Genomic DNA, 7,133 nt, shown 5'->3' with positions numbered 1-7,133 from the left:
GACTGTACACACACACAAAGCAGAACCAGTTTGGTGGCGTGCACGAATAACTTAATAATGCTTCAGCATCACTGCAATGCATCTGCAGGGTGGAGTGTGCAATTCATTCAGGATTAAACAATCCGGGTGCATCATTTGCGGACAAGCCCTTGTAAGAACAATGCGAATGAAACAGTTTTGGCTCTTTTCTAGTCCGTCTTCCTGAGTCTAAATGGCACGATCATTATATAAAAGCATAATTTTGGCAGGTGGTTAAGTAACCCCAGCTGGATAAAGCACTCCTAAATTCTTCCATAGGGTGGTGGGCTGCCATCTGTGGATAAGGAGCTGTAGGAAGGAGAAGGGGGGTCTGTGGCATGTCCTGCTCTAGCTGATATTTCATTCAGCTCTGGATGCAGTCCTTAAAGCCAATCAAGTTTCGGATTACAGCACAGCCAGTAAACTCAGTAACCCAGAAGCACTGAGTGAGAGAGGCTCGTTCTAGCCAAGTCTCACTCAGTTTAGCTCTCATAACCCCGATGCCACAAAAAGGAACCTTTGTGAACGTGACCAGCATGCCCTGTTTAATTAACCTTTTCTTCAACCTCCCTAAAAATCCTTGTTTTCTCAGGGAAGGATTAATGCCTCGCTCCAGCACACCTTACAGGCGGGAACAAACATTTACTTTCAATCAGCAGTGGGAGAGATCCTTTCTTTCCTCGCCTCTATTATATTAATGCAGAGCTGCCTGTTGTTGGACGGAAACTGACTTTCTAAGAGTGGAAGAGGGCCGGGTAGCGGTGAAACACAGTTGGTGAACATCCTGGCGACCACTAGCCCAGACGAGCAGGAGCGGGAACAATAGCTCCTACGACCTTTCTGCCCTTGCCCCGACTCATGGGAATATTGAGAAAAGAGCGAGAGAGTAGTGGCTTTAGAATGGTAATAAAAGTTAAAATGAGAATGCTTTTGAAAGTCAGATAAAGAGGGAGGTTTAATAAACACACAAGCAGAAAAGGTTTAGTGAGCGTGCAAAGGATGGGGAGTACAGTAAATAAACAGCAGGGATCTTCCCCTGCCCAAGGCTGGGCTTCCTTTAGGAGTTGCCTTTTATATAATTGGATTGTCATCTTGGATGAAACAAAAGGAGACAACCATTGGACGACGATCTGCCGAGGTTGTCCAAGTTTATGAAGAAAGCAGGTCAGTAAAAGAGAGAATGAAGGCTACGCCCGATATGACAGCATTGGGCTTAGTGGAGCCATAGCAGGACGGCCAAATACTCCCCACACCAAAGCGATCACTAGAAACTGACATGTGATCTCATAAAAAACGCCAACTGTACAGAACAGAGCAAGTCAAAAAAGCAGACAATAGCATTGTGAGGTCCCAAGAAGAGTCCACACATATACTGGTGTGGAGTTGTGATCTCTCTAGTGGCCAGGAATGAGAAACACAATGATGCAGGGATTGTACTGGCAAATTGAGCACTGTCCTGCTTTGTAATTTGATAATGTGGTCTTTCCCATTTATATTTGTCATTATAAGATTATTTCCATTTTACAATTTATTATATATCATTGTATTTACAAATATTTTAATGAAAGATGAAAATGTGTAAAATAAGAAAAAAGAAAATTATTAATGGAATAATGTTATTTAATGTTATTTTTAATTTGTTTTTATATAATTTACCCCAAAACAGTCTATAATCAAAAAATTTAAATTAAGATAAATTTTTTGCAGCATATAAACAAATTAAAAAAACCTAACTGAAAATAGGCATCAGGCGTTTCAGTACTGACCCCGAGTTAACCCCAGCAGTGATGCCCTAATAAAAGCTGCAAAAATGTATTCATTTTTTAACATATGAGATCAGACAGCACAAGTAAAAAACTTCATTTTGGGCATTGAGCAAGGTTTCAATTTTACCCCTTTTTTGAGTTTCTAACAGACTACTATAAATAATATACACCGATCAGCCATAACATTAAACCCACCTCCTTGTTTCTACACTCACTGTCCATTTTATCAGCTCCACTTACCATATAGAAGCACTTTGTAGTTCTACAATTACTGACTGTAGTCCATTAGACCGTCTCTGACCAGCGATCGTCTCTGACCAACTAGGTAGGAGTGTCTAATAGAGTGGACAGTGAGTGGACACAGCATTTAAAAACTCCAGCAGCGCTGCTGTGTCTGATCCACTCATACCAGCACAACACACACTAACACACCACCACCATGTCAGTGTCACTGCAGTGCTGAGAATGATCCACCACCTAAATAATACCTGCTCTGTGGTGGTCCTGTGGGGGTCCCGGCCATGGAAGAACAGGGTGAAAGCAAAAAAAAAAAAAAAAGAATGTAGAAAAACAGATGGACTACAGTCAGTAATTGTAGAACTACAAAGTGTTTTTATATGGTAAGTGGAGTTGATAAAATGAATAATGTGTGTAGAAAAAAGGTGGTTTTAATGTTATGGCTGATCGGTGTATATAAAATATATATTTTTTACATAAATACATTAGGAGAGCTTAGATGGGGCAGCATTAAATTACACTAGCTCACTATTGCTTGGATCTGGGGTTCAAACTCCCAGCAGGGCTATCAGCCCGTTGTGTGTTTAGATACTGACATGATTGTCTGTGGAAGGGAGAGTGTGATTTGAGGCCCCACAATGAAATTGCATCCAAATTCCCAATTAGGGAAGGTAGTGATGAAAAATAATGATACAGGTCTCTTTCAAACACATCTACGTCAAGTCAAGTGTATTTGTATAGCACTTTTTACAATAGACATAGTCCCAAGGTGGATGGGTGCCTGTGTCTGTTGAGTCTGGTACGTTGAAATATTTAGGGAGGGTTTTCTTTGCCACTGTTGTCACTAATGCTTGCTCATCAGGGAATCTGTAAAAGTTGCTTTGGGACCACGCTGATTGTAAAAAGCACTATACAAATAAATTTCACTTGACTTGACGTAGATGTGTTTGATAAGCACATCATCATGAAGCTAACTAGGTTAGCTGCTTTACAACATAAGGACCTAAACTGGTTAATAGATACAATTATTACATCATTCTGGAGAGAAAGCTGTGGCACTTAAAACAGAGCATGAACAAGCTGGGCATCGAGTTTCCAGTTGTTTGGTTTTTGTCCAGTTTGGTTCTCATCTTCCTTTTCTTCCTTTCTTTCCCTCTTTTGGCTGCTCTCATGTATATATCAGAGATCACCCTAGAGCATCTTGGATCGCATACCTGACTTGGCACAGTTTTACGCCAGATGCTCTTTCCGGTTGTCAACTTACTTGTCTGTGTTTAATCAGGACACAGTAGTAGGTAGATGCAGTTTTGAAAAGACCAATTTCCTGTTGGGTTTGCTAATGGAATCCTAACAATCATGACTGGGTGCTATTTATGTCATGTTATGCCTAGTTCAAACTACACAATTTTTGGCCGATTTTCGCTCGCCGACTGGTCGCCGCTAGATTTGCCGGCTCGGAGGCAACTCTTTGCGTTTGCTCGGGGCTCGAAACTCGGCTATGTGTGAACTGTTCAACAACTCGATCTGAGCGCTTGCCGACTGAAGAGAGATATCTAGCATGCTAAATATCTGGAGATTAGTTGGGTGACTGGCAGGGGAGGAGTTGTAAAACGTGGGACAGGGGCATAATATCAGAATACATTGGCACACACACGTTTTACAGTATTTATGACCTTATCGTTCTCGACAAAACATAATACCAACGCTGCATTGCAAAAAAATATTTATTTACCTCCAACTCACTACAGAACAATCCATGCTGTTCGCGTTGCCAAATCCACTCAGATTAATTTATTTTTCCTACTTGCTTTTACGCTGCACATCAGCGCACAAACAACTTTGATTGCTCGCTTATTATTGACGTGCATTTTTGGACGTAGTATAGTTAAACCCCTCATCACTTCTCGTGTTTGTTTTCGTGACAAAACATAGTTTGGGTGACCAGACGAACTCATCTGTGATTCCTCCTGATGGTAGATGGTGTTGTGTGAAACCCCCTATCGCCGATCAGTCGTGTAGTGTGGAATACACAACGACTGAAAAGACTTCAGAGTGCAAGAGATCCAGTTGTGTAGTGTGAACTGTACAGCGATCTGAACAGATTGAAAGTCGTGTAGTATTAACTTAGCATTACCTGTAGTAAACTCAGAAACATCCACATGGTAAGCAAACACTGATTCAGGCAATGGAAGGCAACAAAAAAAGTGATCGAGTATACTTAGTGTTTTGGATCAAGAAACGAATTTTTGAATGTAATCAAATTCCCTTTTTAATACACGCCATGAGTGTGCATTTTATAATATAGTCTACATAGGCTCATTTTTATTGATAAAGGTAACAGCTAATTTGGAGGTCATGAAAAGCCCTTAATAAACATTAGTACTGGCTAGCATTTGGTCCTGCACAATACTGAAAGCTCTGATATTGGCATCGAATTGGAAAAAAGAATGGAACACCAAACCAGAATAAACATCAAACCTGGAAGCCTGTGAATCATTATGGAATTAAGGAAAGCAGTTGGTTAGCCACAGTGGTTAAATCATGGCTTAGCATCCACAGCAGCAATTCAAAAGCTGGCACACTTTATTAAAGACATATGCTATACTTTCTCATCCTCATCTTTCTTCACTGTACTGTATGCATGATTAACCCAGACTGAATCTTAAGCACATTTTACTGTACTCATCTGTAGTAGGGCAGTAGTTTTGTCCATCAATAAAAGTGGACACTTCTTGATCACAGGATGTTGTTAGCTTTATATTTTTGGTTGGAGAACTATTCTTCTTCCAGCGTTGTCAGTGAGGCGTTTAAAAATCTCAAGAACACTGCTGCAACTGTTACACTAATACCAGTACAACACACACAACCGTGTCATTAGCATCTTAGTGTCATTGCAGTGCTGAGAATGGTCCACCACTCAAATACAGTGTATCACAAAAGTGAGTACACCCCTCACATTTCTGCAAATATTTCATTATATCTTTTCATGGGACAACACTATAGACATGAAACTTGGATATAACTTAGAGTAGTCAGTGTACAGCTTGTATAGCAGTGTAGATTTACTGTCTTCTGAAAATAACTCAACACACAGCCATTAATGTCTAAATAGCTGGCAACATAAGTGAGTACACCCCACAGTGAACATGTCCAAATTGTGCCCAAATGTGTCGTTGTCCCTCCCTGGTGTTATGTGTCAAGGTCCCAGGTGTAAATGGGGAGCAGGGCTGTTAAATTTGGTGTTTTGGGTACAATTCTCTCATACTGGCCACTGGATATTCAACATGGCACCTCATGGCAAAGAACTCTCTGAGGATGTGAGAAATAGAATTGTTGCTCTCCACAAAGATGGCCTGGGCTATAAGAAGATTGCTAACACCCTGAAACTGAGCTACAGCATGGTGGCCAAGGTCATACAGCGGTTTTCCAGGACAGGTTCCACTCGGAACAGGCTTCGCCAGGGTCGACCAAAGAAGTTGAGTCCACGTGTTCGGCGTCATATCCAGAGGTTGGCTTTAAAAAATAGACACATGAGTGCTGCCAGCATTGCTGCAGAGGTTGAAGACGTGGGAGGTCAGCCTGTCAGTGCTCAGACCATACGCCGCACACTGCATCAACTCGGTCTGCATGGTCGTCATCCCAGAAGGAAGCTGACGCACAAGAAAGCCAGCAAACAGTTGGCTGAAAACAAGCAGTCCAAGAACATGGATTACTGGAATGCCCTGTGGTCTGACGAGACCAAGATAAACTTGTTTGGCTCAGATGGTGTCCAGCATGTGTGGCGGCGCCCTGGTGAGAAGTACCAAGACAACTGTATCTTGCCTACAGTCAAGCATGGTGGTGGTAGCATCATGGTCTTGGGCTGCATGAGTGTTGCTGGCACTGGGGAGCTGCAGTTCATTGAGGGAAACATGAATTCCAACATGTACTGTGACATTCTGAAACAGAGCATGATCCCCTCCCTTCGAAAACTGGGCCTCATGGCAGTTTTCCAACAGGATAACGACCCCAAACACAACCTCCAAGATTACAACTGCCTTGCTGAGGAAGCTGAAGGTAAAGGTGATGGACTAAACCCAATTGAGCACCTGTGGCGCATCCTCAAGTGGAAGGTGGAGGAGTTCAAGGTGTCTAACATCCACCAGCTCCGTGATGTCATCATGGAGGAGTGGAAGAGGATTCCAGTAGCAACCTGTGCAGCTCTGGTGAATTCCATGCCCAGGAGGGTTAAGGCAGTGCTAATAATGGTGGTCACACAAAATATTGACACTTTGGGCACAATTTGGACATGTTCACTGTGGGGTGTACTCACTTATGTTGCCAGCTATTTAGACATTAATGGCTGTGTGTTGAGTTATTTTCAGAAGACAGTAAATCTACACTGCTATACAAGTTGTACACTGACTACTCTAAGTTATATCCAAGTTTCATGTCTATAGTGTTGTCCCATGAAAAGATATAATAAAATATTTGCAGAAATGTGAGGGGTGTACTCACTTTTGTGATACACTGTAACATCTGGTTAGATACAGTGGAAAAACCCAGTGTGATCACTGACCACTGTTAGTGGGTACTTACCATGACTGCCTTAACCAAGTTAGCTGGCCATAATTATTTAGCCCTTATGTCACTCAAGTCTTTATGCTGATCATATCTGCTACATTTAACACCAAATTGGGAATCTATTATTCATCGGCACAGAGCTACTGCTTCAACAAACCAAGCTTGAAAATGTGGATGAGCATAATGTCATTTCTTATTAAAAGTCAAAGACAAGCCGCTCAGGTGGCGCAGCTGTAAAAACACACGCTGGAACCAGAGCTGGGATCTCGAATACATCGTATCAAATCTCAGCTCTGCCTGCCGGTGGCCACATTAACAACGATTGGCCTGTTGTTCAGATATGGGTGGGATTAAGCCGGATAGGGTCTCTCTCTCATAACTAATGCAATTACGACCTCTGCTGGCTGATTGATGGCGCCTGCACAGAGATGAGAAAAGAGTGCTCTCAGGGTGTGTTTCTCCATACACAGTGCTGAGCTGCACTGCACTCGTCAAAGTGTACTTGTTGCTGCCCACTTGTGGGAGGCATTGGTGGAGAGGAAGCATGAC

The sequence above is a fragment of the Trichomycterus rosablanca genome, chromosome 4 (genome assembly GCF_030014385.1).
Source record: "Trichomycterus rosablanca isolate fTriRos1 chromosome 4, fTriRos1.hap1, whole genome shotgun sequence".
Lineage (NCBI taxonomy): Eukaryota > Metazoa > Chordata > Actinopteri > Siluriformes > Trichomycteridae > Trichomycterus > Trichomycterus rosablanca.
This window is presented reverse-complemented; position numbering follows the sequence as displayed.